The sequence below is a fragment of the Limulus polyphemus genome, unplaced genomic scaffold (genome assembly GCF_000517525.1).
Source record: "Limulus polyphemus unplaced genomic scaffold, Limulus_polyphemus-2.1.2 Scaffold2930, whole genome shotgun sequence".
Lineage (NCBI taxonomy): Eukaryota > Metazoa > Arthropoda > Merostomata > Xiphosura > Limulidae > Limulus > Limulus polyphemus.
In genome coordinates, this window is record NW_013668540.1 from 129,905 (window position 1) to 144,254 (window position 14,350).

General features: G+C 35.1%; 1 protein-coding gene across 1 annotated transcript in view; it reads right to left on the reverse strand.

Annotated features, from left to right (window-relative positions):
- Positions 1-11,486, reverse strand: part of LOC106468241 (protein king tubby 1-like) — an 87,123-nt gene extending 75,637 nt beyond the window's left edge. The window contains exon 1 of the mRNA XM_022396572.1: positions 11,425-11,486. The gene's annotated coding sequence lies outside the window, so the exon portion shown is untranslated. The remainder of the gene's footprint in view (positions 1-11,424) is intronic.
- Positions 11,487-14,350: the final 2,864 nt, after the last annotated feature.

The following is a 14,350-nucleotide window of genomic DNA, read 5'->3' on the forward strand; positions in this document are numbered from 1 at the left end:
TTTATACAGCACTGATTACAATAGATAACTAGACATTTTCATTTCTCAGGCACTGATTACAATAGATAACTAGGCATTTTCATTTCTCAGGCACTAGTTACAATAGATAACCAGACATCATTTATACAGCACTGATTACAGAAGATAATTAGGCATCTTCATTTTTACAGTACTGATTACAATAGATAACTAGACATCTTCATTTCTCAGACACTGATTACAAAATACAGCAAAATATAACTATGAACTAGATATTGACAGGATTGTTTCACTGCCTTTTGCACAAATGCAACTAATAGCGTTAAAAATGCGATATTTGGTGTTATTGTCTTGAGAAAACCTTTTATGGCACACAGAATCAGTCTACACTTTCCTACAAAGAAAAGAAATATATTGCGCAAATTTCCGAAACAAACAAACCCACAACGGAAATCTCAGTGGCCTTAGTAATGTTTTCCTGTTTTGAAGTATTGTGAGTTAACATTAAAATATATAATTCTATACGTTTCAGTGCAATATAAGTATACAGATTATTTCTCTTTCGAAGTATTGGAAATATAAAAAATAATGCGTCTTGTTGGTGCAACCCTTCCTATGTCGCTCGACGACTAGCAACCTGCAGGTCGTGAGCTCGAATCTTCGTCACCAAACATGCTCGCCCTTTCAGCCGTGGGGGCATTATAATGTGACGGTCAATCCCACTATTCGTTTGTAAAAGACTAGTTTAAGAGTTGGCGGAGTGTGGTGTTGACTAGCTGTTTTCCTTCTAGTCTATCACTGCAAAATTAGGCTCAGATAGCTCTCAAGTAGCTTTGCGCGAAATTCAAACCAAATCAAACCTAGATCGAACTTTTTACAAACATATAAAATGGAAAATGACGAATCGCTTCTTTAAGGATATTTTAGATAACTTAAAACCGTAATTAAATTGATGCTTTCTAATACTTTCACTGACCAAGATAATGGAATTTATTTAACATGTAGACTCGATCTATTAATAGAAGTATAAAGATTATTTTTAGATAATCTATTGCTTCTTTATGATAAGAACTAACACTCAAAATAAGTATGTTAACTTAGTTCTAACTAAACTGAAGAGGGTTTGTTTTAGCGTTAAGGTAAATAATGAGCTATATGCGTTCGGTCCTTCGCGGAAATTGAACCCAAAACTTTTGATTTATAAGCCTTCATGTTTAACACTGAGTTACCGGGGAGCTGAAGAGGGGAAAAAAAAAACTATCACCAACGGTTATCTATTTCAGTATAAAGCTACAAAATAGGCTACCTGTTCTCTGTCTACTGCAGGACTCGAACCTATAATTTTAGTGTTACAAGCCTTAGAGCTTACCATTGAGCAAGTATCTTTCTGCTCTGACGAATATAAGGTAAATTATATGTCATTCTCCACAAAAGTTAGGGAGATTGATTTCCCGAACGTTTATAATCAGCATATTTTCTTTGAAGGAAGGTGTCAACTGATTTGGTATGCCATAAGTCTCTAGCTAGTGGGTTTAAATCATCATTATTTTCCTCTAGTACAAATACTTTCACTGAAAGCATTTATCATTCTCAACCAGAGTCTAATGAGCTATTCCTCAGGGTGATCTTGAAAGCCTGGTTACTTAATCTCGTGGTACATAACACCTAACATGATTTTTAGTCGTACCTGGCTCAACACCACATTTCTGCCTGCTGGGTTACGAGTTATGTAGTCTTAATCAAAACGCTATTCGTGTTAAACGTTTACGAAACATCATGTCTATTGTGTAGAACGTCTAAACTGAAGCATGATTTCATTCTTTAGAAGTTTTTTACAAGCCAGTAATAATTGGTCTATGTTTATCCCTCGCCATTTCATGATTTCATTCTTTAGAAGTTTTTTACAAGCCAGTAATAATTGGTCTATGTTTATCCCTCGCCATTTCATGATTTCATTCTTTAGAAGTTTTTTACAAGCCAGTAATAATTGGTCTATGTTTATCCCTCGACATTTGAATAATTCCTATTGAAAAATATTATGCCGTGGTTATTGTATAAAAAATAAAAACTTACAGTACTGTTTAGTCTAATAATCAACGTTTTTAATGTCTAAGTGAAATAGTTCCGCTCTTTTTTTCATGTTAGATTAGTAGGACCGAGCGTGGCCGAGACTTAGCATGCCCGGACTGTGAATCCAATGGTTCATTCTCGTCCTGTTCCCGCAAAAAACAACAACAACAACAAATGCATTCCAGACTTTGGAGCCTTGTGTAAGCTGTAATGATAACAGACAAATACTCTCTAAGCTATCATTTGAACATTAGGGACTGCTATGTCCAGATAGCCCCAGTACAGCTTCACGTGAAGCTTCTAAACAAACAAACTTAGACTAGCAACTCAGTATCTGTAAAGAATGAGTTCTGGATGATGCACTCGTGAACTATTCTGCATACAATTTATATGGAATTAGAAATAATTTTGATAGCTTTAACTTTCTTTCCAAAAATATATTTGAATAGTTTTACATTCTGAAAATGTGTTTTCTATTGCCCTGGAAAAAAAAAAGAGTCAATCTTTATTTGGAATAGGCAGACTAAGTGGATAAATTACATTTTTAGTAAAAGACTTAGTTAAAATTGATGGGTGACGTGATTTTCTCTGTAAATCGTTTCCCATATTTCCCGCTAGGAGATCAGTTGCTCTACAGTAGAGGTGCTTTACTATGCAGAGACGACAGGCGGATTTACAGTTCGCTTAGCGGTAATTCTTACTTTAATTATTTATTGGTAACTTCGAGAAACGTCTACTCTGTACTTTAATCATTAAACATCTTTTCAGTTGACCTGTACTCTAATCATGAAACATTAATGAGCTGTGTTTTGTAAAAACCAGAGAGCGAGATGATCGATACGAATAAACATTTATATATACAGACAAGTGCAGCAGCTTATACTGGGTGGGTGGGTATTTGGGGGTGGAGGTGGTTTACATGTTATCTGAACTCTAGTGGTATAGTAGAGTATTAAAATATAGTAGAAATTAAAACATGACACCCATTTGCTACTCAGCATATGCTATGCTTAAAATAGGTGCAATGGATTTGTTGATTTATGTTTAATATACCATGTCTTAAATTTTCTTAGTAACTATATGAAGTGGTAAGTTCCATATTTCATGGTTTAAGATAAAATGAGTGCAGAAAATAGTGAAAATAGAGCTAAAGCTATTTCAATAATTGTATTAATTTCTTAATTTCATTCATCACAGCCAGGGTGTGACAGCAAGAGTAGTAATGGCAGTGAACTGATCGACGTTGAATGATACTTTTTAAACCCAAATAACTTTTTGAGACCATTAACCTTTGAAGCCTCTATAACCTTTTAATCATACTTATTTACATCTTTGTTGTGTGTGTGTGTGTGTGTGTGTGTATGAATTACTAAAGCTATACAGACGTAACCCTAGTTTGTATACGTTTATGTCGTTTTTAAAATATGTGTATTCTTGTTTCGTTTACCACTAAATGTTGGCATTTTCATTAATCAAACTTACGATTCAATAATCGATTCAGCAAATATTTTCTTTACAATTGCTTAACAGCTTCAAACTTGTCGTGTTCATTTGTAATTCTTTGTTTTCACGATGCACTTGTGAATGGGAAACATGCGTAAGTAGTCGATAAAATGTTAGTTAATTTTTTAGTTTTCTTCTGTAAGTTTGATTTTCCAGTACTATGCAAAAATTTACCACATCCCAGTCGTTTTATGCAGTCACAAGTTCCCCAGTTTCTGTTTAACGTCACCATCTTGTACTTGTAAATACATGTCAAACAAGGGACTGTTTCTTTCTCTGTGTACGTGAATCCATGGGTTTCCAATGGCAACTTTTGTTATGTATATGTTATTCTGAAACTCGTGACAAAGCTGCTACTGTCTGTGGAACTGTTATCAGTCAGAACTTACACGCATTAAATATCATAAGCCAAGGTAAAAGACTATGAACAAACCATAACTATTTCAGAAATGTAGCATGAACTGGTGCATACTTCAATGAATGATAACAGAATGTACCACACTTAACTTGTATAAGGAAAAGTAAGTGGTAATATTTGTTTCCCAAACATTCTGTCAGAATCTCTCTAATTCCATGCATGTAATAATGAAACGAAAACAATACTCGTTTAAAATTTCTTGTTAACGGTTAAACAAGAACTTCAGCCTTGGAATATTTTTGTTAATAGAAAGATTGGTATCGGTTATCCATCTAGTCCTAACTTCCCGATGATTCGATGGAAGCATGGTCGCTAAACAAAATTATTAAATTTTAGACAGTAGGTTGTCATCCAGAAGTTGTCTTAATTCTGTTCTAGAACTTTAATCTTTTACACACGTTTTATGTAAATAAGTTTCTTTGTGTTTTAAAGGTAGTTACTGTGTTTTATTAAAATGAAAACTGATATGTCGGACTTTGTTCTTATGGATTCTCTGAGGGAATTCTTACAATCTCATCTCCTTCACGACTACAGTAAATTATCTGAAGTCTTTAATGTCTTGAAGAGGTGTACTGCAGAAATGTCTTCTGCAATTAATTTGAAAATTTTAACCAAATGTCATCTTGCCTTATGCTTTGGTAAAGGCTGCACCTTACTTTACACAATCACTTACAATAGTCGAGACTTGTCCATCAGAGGGCGAGGAAGAACGATATACACACAAATTGTGACATTACGTTTTAGTGAAAAAATGGGCTAAATGCTCTTTGCTCAGAGAAAAGTGAAGGTTATGCCAGAGGAAAAGTTCTGGGAGACAGCTTTAACAAGAATTAAGAAAAAAGTACTTTCCATTTTTTTGTCATCAAAAGAGGATTGCCAGAAAAAGAACTCTAAAACTTCTTTTGTTTCCACAAACATGCTTATTCTTATGGAAACGGTAAGCATGCTCTGTGAGGCCTAACACAGTCAATCAAGTCAGTGAAAGCACTATCAATAATACCAATACAAAGCTCCATGTTCCATTTAGGGGGCAACGCCATTTCGCCCCTCCCCCATAAATTTCGACTACTCCCAGCTTGAATTAAGTACTTGGTATAAAATAGACTTACTGTAAACAAATAAAGCACTCTGGTGTAAATATAAAGGTATTAAGGTAAAAAATAGAAGGTCGTGTGAGTTGATGGCTAAGCTGCTTATTTCCACATCAACTTCATTTGAATTTTTCTCCTTGATTTACATCATATATTGTTCCCCATTGCATGAAAATAGGTCAAACTGCCTCCTTTAGTTACGTAGGCTACATATTTGTATAGACAGGTTTTTAGATAGCGTCTCTGATTGTGTTCCTCTTGAAACTAGCTGGATCAAGTGATTATTTCATCTTAACTCATGGCCGTTATATACTGACCCAGCAGTTGTACTAAATTCTAAAAACTTATGAGTGAAATAAAGAAGAATATGCTATAATATGCCAACCACACTACATCTGTCGTATCCGGTGCCGATAAGACCTTTCGCCTAATACCAGGGTTCATCAGACTGGCTAGGATACGATAGACATAGTAAATTAAAAGATAGGGATGATTTTGTTAAGAACAAATGAGTCAACTGCCCTAGTAAAGGTAACATTTAATAATGAAGATGAGGTTAAGGAGCTAGTTACAGATGGGTTTTTAATATTACTCTTTGGTTTACATGGCTTCAGTAACTGGCTTAGCTGTTATTGATGCTGCTTTCCAAAATACGTTTTTGACATTTTTACTTGCATGTGTAATTTTCTTTGACTCTTTTCCATTGACTTTTTTTACCCTTGTCTTTATTACCTAGATTCGTTAACTGTGGCTTTGCTCGTGCATCAAACTACAGAGGACGCATAAAAATTACTGAATGTTAAAAAAAACTGTAGATGCTATACATATTAGAAAAACTGCCTTGAATGAATAAACCGTAAGCAACAGCAGGATTGTTCGAGGCAATTAATCAAACTGGGATTTAAAAATGTTAAATAACATCACTCACTTTGGTGTCTAGCATCTTGGTGATGCTGAGAGATCCGAAATTAAAATAAGTGGTAAAAGAGCAGTGTGTAATATAGTATCTGACGTTTGTGCTGTTATACAGCCTGAATTATTTAAATATTTTTCTAGTTCCTTTACTGGAATGTCCAATCCTTCACTTTTCATAACTTTTGATGTACTGTTTGTAAAACTGGGTGGTAAATGGTTTTAATAACATGGAATAGTCACGATCATTTTTCGATTTCAACAAACAGCCGCCATATTGATTTTTTTGTTTTTTAAGAAAATCAAACTTGCTTGCAGCATGTAATTTTTCAACTGTTTACATATATACAATAAATGAAAAGTTTCTGGGATGCCATCTACAATAAAGTTTGGTATTCTTCTATCTTTTTTTTATTTGCTCCAATTTTAGTTGTATTTTAATTTGCTCTTGTTTGTTATCACTTTTTGCTTTTAGACTTATACTTGAATTTGATAAAGTGCATTTCCTTGGTGTTTTTGCTCATGATGTTGTACCTTTGATTTGACTGGTGCTTCTTGATTTCGTCATACCAAACTTAAGTTTAGGATTCACGTTTTCACTTTCCTCCCTAACTTTTTGATAACTGTTTCTTTGTTTGAACTAGTTCTTGATCATTTGGGAAACACTGGATGGAAGACTAAGCCTCAACCCAAGTTCCCCTTGAGCAAGTAGCCTGAAAATATTACTTCTAACTTACTTACTAAACATTTAACTTAGAGACTTACTTACTAAACGTTTAACTTAGGGCTAGCTATGAAAACACGGAGGTCTTAAAAAAGAGCGTGGCTTTCTTGTCGAGATATCTTAATTAACTAAAGTTACTAGAAAAATGAAATAAGTCTGTTGAATTGATACTTTAAATCCAGTTCATCCTTACGGAATAAACCTAGATCTTGGAAACAATCTTCGCGACCCTCAACTAGTTCCTTGCCTGACAAATAAATAAATTATCATGTGAGTTATTTTTATCTGTTGTTAAGCGCAAGACTATACAATGGGCTATGTGTGTTCTGCCCATCGTGGGCATTGAAATGCGATTTTTAGTGTTACAAGACCTCATACTTGCCGCTGAGCCACCCGGGATCCTCATGTGTGGTGTATTTTTATCCCCCACTTTTTAATACATATTATTTATTTTTAATTATTTACCATCTTTTTATATATTTCTAGATCTTTCTATTTTGTCCCCCGCCCCAATGGTTCGGCGATAAGTCTGACTTAACGCTAAAAATCGGGTTTCGATACCTGTGGTGGGCACAGCACAGATAGCCCATTGTGTAACATTGTATTTAACAGCAAACAAAATTTATATTTAACATTTTCTTGCTAATCAATTTTCATATATCTTTTAGCTTCTTTGTATTAAAAGCCAACCCTTCTCATTCAAACATTTATCAAGCCTTCCCAAGAATTCTCTTGGGAATTAACTGCATCCATCACATCTGAAGGTAACTATTCCAAAGGTCAACCATCTTGTTAGAAAAATAAAGCTATATTATCGGAGGATTACTCCTACCCTGTCAGATTTTGTACTTGTGTCTCCTAGCTCTACCATTTTCACCAATTAATACTAAAAAAATGATGGATTAACAATCTTCAAAACCTCAAAGAGATCCCCTTTGACTTCCTTTTCTCAAGTGAAAACAATTTCAGGGGTCTTAACCTGTCCTCATATGACAACCTTTTCATCCTAGTAGCCCTTCTCTGAACCCTTTCCAACAATTCAATGTTTTTCCTACCTTAAATCACCAAAGACTAAACACAATATTTCAAATGTGGCCTAACCAGTGACCTATCCAATGAAATTATAACCGCTTTAGACCTGTATCCATTACTTCTGTACATACAACCTAAAATTATAACTTGTCATAGCACTAGCAACAGCACATTGCTTGGATGGCTTAAAGAATGATCAACTAGAACACCAAGTATATCATAATACCCAACAATACGTTATATAATACACATTAAATATTTTATTAATGTTATTCCCTTCAAAAATATACTCGTAATACAAATTACGATATCCCACATGTATTACCTTGCATTTATTATATTTAAAAGCCATCTACAATTTATTCACCCAACTCACCAAATAATCCAAATATTTTTGTAAAGCAGCAAGACCCAAAACCTCAACATCATTAGCATATTTAAATCATTTATTGACCATTCTTTCATCTATGCCATTGATGTAAATCAAAAAGAGCAGACGCCTCAACAGTGAGCCCCGAGATACCCCACTTGTGACATTAAGACAGTTTGATGCTGAACTCCACCTATACCAACCCTCTACTTTATCCCATTCATCCAATATTCTATTTAATGAACTAACCAATCACCCACGCCTACAGAGATAATTCTTTAACAAGCTGCTCTCCAGTGTCTCAGCGACACGTTTGTGGGCTTATAACGCTAAAAACCGGGTTGCGATACCAGTGGTGGGCCTTGTGCAGCTTTGTGCTTAACGACAAACAAACAAAACAAAGTTTAACAAGTTTTAATAAGGCAGCTTGGTATTAATTTTTACATTTTCAGCCAACCTTCTTTCATACAGTTTTAAATGTTCTAATTTTACGATTAACCAACTCTTTCAATCTTTTATAATTCTCTACATCTCCCATTACAGCAATTAATTTAAATCTCATTAAGTTGTAATGCTTTTCTTAAATATCTATCCTTTATACCCTTTGTGACACAACTTGGGTTTTTACTTGCAGCTACAATTTTTCTTCTTCTCTGTAAGGAACATGCCTTTCTTGAATATTTAATTTGTTTTTTTTAAAGTTATCCACATTTGGTCATCAGTATCACCAATTAATTCAGTTTTCCAACTCACATCAGATATTTTTTGTATCATCCATTTTGAATTTTTTTTGCTTCAAATTTAAAACCAATATCTCATTGTTTTTACCTTCAAATAGAATAAAACATCTAATGTTATATTTTCTCGATTTATTCCTGTCATGTTGCACAACGAAAACTAGTCTTATCAGCACCATTCTTTTGAAAGCTAACCAATACACTTTTGGGGCCTGGTATGGCCTAGTGCTTAGGGTGCTCGACTCGTAAACTGTGGGTAGCGAGATCAAAACCCATTACCGAACATGCTCACCTTTTCAGCCGTGGGTGCGTAATAATGTGACGGTCAATCCCACTATTCGTTGGTAAAGAGTAGCACAAAAGTTGGCAGTGAGTGTTGTTGTTGTTAGCTGCATTTCCTCTAGTTTATCACTTCAAAATTAAGGACGGGAAGCGCAGGTAGTCCTCGAGTACATAAATAAACAACAAAACACTTCCAGGTTTTTATGGTAGTCTACTTTGCGTAACCATGACGTCACACCACCTTTTCTCACACTTATCCATTACTAGTTTGTCCCTACCTTTCGGAAACGCTCAGGTTATAGGGGTTTTGTGTGTGTGTGTGTGTGTGTTGTTTTTTTTGTCTCTAAACTATATGTTAAATGTCCTGGTAGAAGGTTAAAGAATAAATAAATAATGTTAACTGCTCCTCACGCATTCTTTATTCAGTACATAAAACACTGGATAAGAACAATCGCAAGCAAGATGAAAAAAAATTAAAAGCTCACATACAGTGATTGTTAAAAAAATAACTGGGCTTAAATTAATGACGAATATATTGTATATATATAGTAAGGGTCATGAGCCAAATTGTTAATTCATATTAACGGTATTAATGCCTGAAAAAAATGTACTGTATTGCTACGCTCTTGAAACACATCACAGCAGATTAAAAACAGAAAAAATAAAGCCCACAAAACCTTTAAACAAATATGTTAGAAACGAGGCATCAGCTTACAATGTATATACAGAGATTGAGTACATTATACCACAACGAATTTGGTGTCACACCACATCGTTAAAGTCCAGGTAGCCACGTCCTATCATGTTCTATCTGACGACTATGAATCTTGACAACAGCCATGCAGCATAGTCTACATTGCAAAAGACTCCAGCGTAAGGCTATCATGTTTAAAGCGCACCACTACTACCTCTATGCTTTTTATATTCCATCTAGTCTACAAGGACAACGATTTCTATGCACTGTTCGAAAGGTCATAAAGCACATAAATCCATAAGTGCTGGACCGGTAACGTGACCGGTATGTCTTCGTGTGTAATAGCATGAACACCCGTTTCATTCTCCAGCTGCTTTAGATATCCTACTTATAAACTTATATATCGTGGACGTAACTTGTGTACACGTGACTGAAATACTTCTTGATTTTCGCCTGTTAAAGACACCTCACTCTTCTTACCATTTTGTTTTCTTTCTTTCTAGGTGGTCCTCGTACATCTTTATGATCTGAGTGTATGAATATTTTGCGCCGAAGATTTCTACATACACTTCCCAAATGCGATCAGTTTTCTGTGGCATCACACTACCTATAAGATGCTAGACAGTATCAAAATGTATTTCTGAAACATTTTGTTTTACAGGCAGTGGTTGTCACGTAACTTATTCAAAATCGTTTTAATGTGAGTACTTAACCCTCTGTATTTCCTTAAATGATAAAACTGATTTTGTCGTTAAAAGTTTAGACACAAAAGATACAAACTGATAGCTTTTTTAAACTTTATGCTTTTTATTTTAACATAATTCACAACTCATTAAAAAATTTTATTTGTTTAGTTTTTACTTCTTCTCAACAGTTAAGAGACTACAAAAATATTTTACGAAAAAATCACTATACTTTGACGTGTGGTTTTATAGCAAAGCCACTTTGGGGTATCTGCTGCGTCCACTGAGGAGAATCGAACTTCTGATTTTAGCTTTGGAAATCCCTAGGACTTACCGCTGTCCCAGCGGGGGACTGTTCCAGACTTAAGATAGTAGTATATTTCGGTGTCGGACTGTTAAAATGGGGGTATAATTTACTTGAAAAAGTAAATTAAATAAGCGTAGTCAGGATCAAATCCTTGTCAGTGGCTTCCTAAGCGAACACTAAATAATTTTGTTTCCTCTCTTGTTTGTTTATTTTTTGAATTTCGCGCAAAGCTACACGAGGGCTATCTGCGCTAGCCATCCCTAATGTGTAAGACTAGCAGTGTAAGACTAGAAGGAAGGCAGTTAGTCTTGGGCTACTCTTTTACCAACGAATAGTGGGATTGACCGTCACATTATAACGCACCCACGGCTGAAAGGGCGAGCATGTTTGGTGTGACGGGGATTCGAACCCGCGACCCTCAGAGTGGGAGTCGAGTGCCGTAACCACTTGGCCATGCCGGGCTCCTCTCTTGTAAGCCATTTAAAACCTATATTCTGTTTTCAGATCTAATTCTAGATGAACAATAATGTCAATTGAATTAAAATATATTGAGTAGAATTGCTAAAATCAGTGTTCGTCAACATAACGCTGTTTCAGGGGGGAGAAGAAAATGTTCACTTACTTGATGATCAATCCTTTGCTGTCGGAGTTTTGTCGGATCATCTTCCGCGCTACCAGGTGGTGCTGATGTCCACTCTGAGCTGTTAAACAAGCAAGTTAATTATAAATTAAACAGTTATATATATCACTGAGAAACTTCGTGTTCTGCTGCATAGTTTTTGCTACAAAAATGTTTTTATTTTCGAAATGATTGTAAGTAAATTTTGAATTTTTATTTAAATGTTGGTATTTACTCAAATATTTTATAAATTATGATAACCGTTATTTTGGGTCTGGCGTGGCCTAGAAATTAGTGGGTCGTGCTGTGGATCGGAAAACCTAAGATTCTAGTCATGATGATACCGATCATGCTCAACATTTTCAGTCGTGGAAGCGTTATAAAAAAGTGACAGTCAATCCCGTTATTCAATTCTTTGAGATGAACAAATACCTTGTGGCGGCGGGTATTGCTGACTAGCTGCATTCCTTCCGATCAGTAGTTCAAAATTAGGAATGGCTATACCTGAACCTCAAAAGTCTTGGCCATTTAACCTATACGCATAAGGCTTATACTGTTCAGGTTAAAACATCGAACATAAAATACCATAATTTACATTATAAATAACAGTAAACTTGTCATGAAATAAGAATGGGGATCTTAGAAAGTGTGAGCTTTGCGAGATTTTCTAGTCTTCCAACATTACATAATCTTTTGTTTTTCGTAATTCTGTTGATTTAATTGAAAAGAATAGTGGCCCAATAACACTAGACAACAAAAAAATTGACACTGCAGAAACCTCAAGTGATTCGAGATAACTTGATGGTGCTGATTTCAAAAATGTGGTCAGAATTTGTACATCACTTCTAGATTTTGTGTTATTGTAATATATCAATATCTTATCAGCACTATGTGAGATACGATGCAATCAACTCAGTACAATAGATTTATGCTGTGAAATTTAAGTTTGCTTTGGCAGTTTAATTGGTAAAAGGCATACATTTTTGGTAACTTCAAACGTTGACGGTATTGTATTGGTGTAAAATTCCAAATATATTGTTCATATATGCTATTGGTTCTCGATGTAATTGTAGCAAATTGCACCACTTTTGCTTTATACCCACACTCACCTGCTCCGCCAGGGAATTACGAAGCCTTTACGTGCTAGGTTTGTTAGAACATTCAAGTCCTTCCATTGAGCATAAAAGGGGCGGAGTCAGACATTTCTCTCTCAGTTGTCTCTCACTCACTCAGTTGGTCACTTCGCCTCGTTCTGCGCATAGTCAATACAGTCCGATCTTCTTCCTCACATCATACTCGCGATATAATCACATTCTACAAAACTTTGTTGTTGTTTTTTAATCTATTAAACTCTGGTTCTCTAAACACTAATTATTTTATATTTGAAATACTGGCTGCCTCCAGTTCAAATAAACTCGGGAAGTGCAAAAATCACTCAAACAGTTTCTGGTATATTTGTGGAAAATATATTACAATTTCACGAAGGAAAAACATCACACAAGGTAAAGGTAGCTTACTACCACTATTTTGGATGTAGAATTAGTGACCAAGAAAAACACTGGGCTCCACACGTGTTTTGTACAGTTTGCACATCTGACGTGACACAGTGGCTGAATAAGAAAAGAGCAAGTATGCCATTTGCAGTTCCCATGATATGGCGTCAGCCCAAAGATCATCTAACTGATTGTTATTTTTGCATGACTGATATTTCTGGATATTCAGGCAAAACTAAACAATACATTAAATGCCCAGATATTGCATGTACAATGAAACCAGTACATCATGGGATTGTCTTTTTTAACAAAGCTACCAAATATACCGACAGAAAATTCAAAGAAGCTCTTCTCATCGAACACCTACAACCACAGATAAATAGGGACAAAGAATGACGCCTATAATTTTTATTATTATTTTTCAGCCTATCTTTTTGCAATTTAAATCCGTAACTTGGATAGGACTTTACTACAGGTAACAATTAATTATTTCAACAATACTGTTACGACAGCGGAAGTCACGTGACACTGGAAGCATGAGCGCTGGAGTTTCTATAAGGATCATGACTTTTCCTGGCAACTCTAGTCTGTTCCAGGCGCTCTCTTTTTGAGTATATAAGCCTGGCAAATAAAGCGGAGATATAATTGCAGATAGATAGATATAGAGACAGATAATTGAGTCAAGCGAGCGGTAGTGACGGTAATATAAAGTGTGTGTTTTGTTATCGAGATTGCAAACGTATTGTGGAAATTCTGTGTATTACAAAGTTGTATGGAGAAATAATAAACTAGTTTTAGTTAAGAAAGGACTTGTATCGCTGAAGTTTCTCGGAAAGAATTTTTACGAAAATTAACAAACAAGCAGATACGTAACAAATTGGTGTCAGAGAGTGGGATGGAAAAAAAAAAGAAGATGGAAACGAGAGGTGGCAAATCAAACTACAGCTTAGCAGATTTGATGGCAGCAATACAAGAACAGACACGTAAATTATATTTGCTTTTTCAGCGCGTAACACTTTTTTTTATCAGTTTGGATTTAGTCCAACGTAAGATAATCGACATAATCCGGAACGAAAAATGCTATTTATCCAGAGTGTAACTATACTTCTTTTGTCTGTGTCATGTATCCCTTATTATATCACACAACAGTGGTTCCCAAACTCTTTTAGTCTGAGGCTCTTTTGTTGTGAATAAAAATGTTTGAGGCCCCTAACCTATAATTTTAGCATGGTGATTGAAAAACAGTAAAAAGAATAGCATCTCCTTTCAATATACTGTGTCATTTAATTAATTCAACATAATTTTTATCGGCTTACTGTTTATTTAGAATTAAAATTAATTCAGCATCTTTGTTTTTCGGCTCATTTTTTGACGGCTCCCCAGTAAAAGCTTCACGGCACCCATTGTTTTGTTCTCGTTCTTCTTATTTCTTTTAG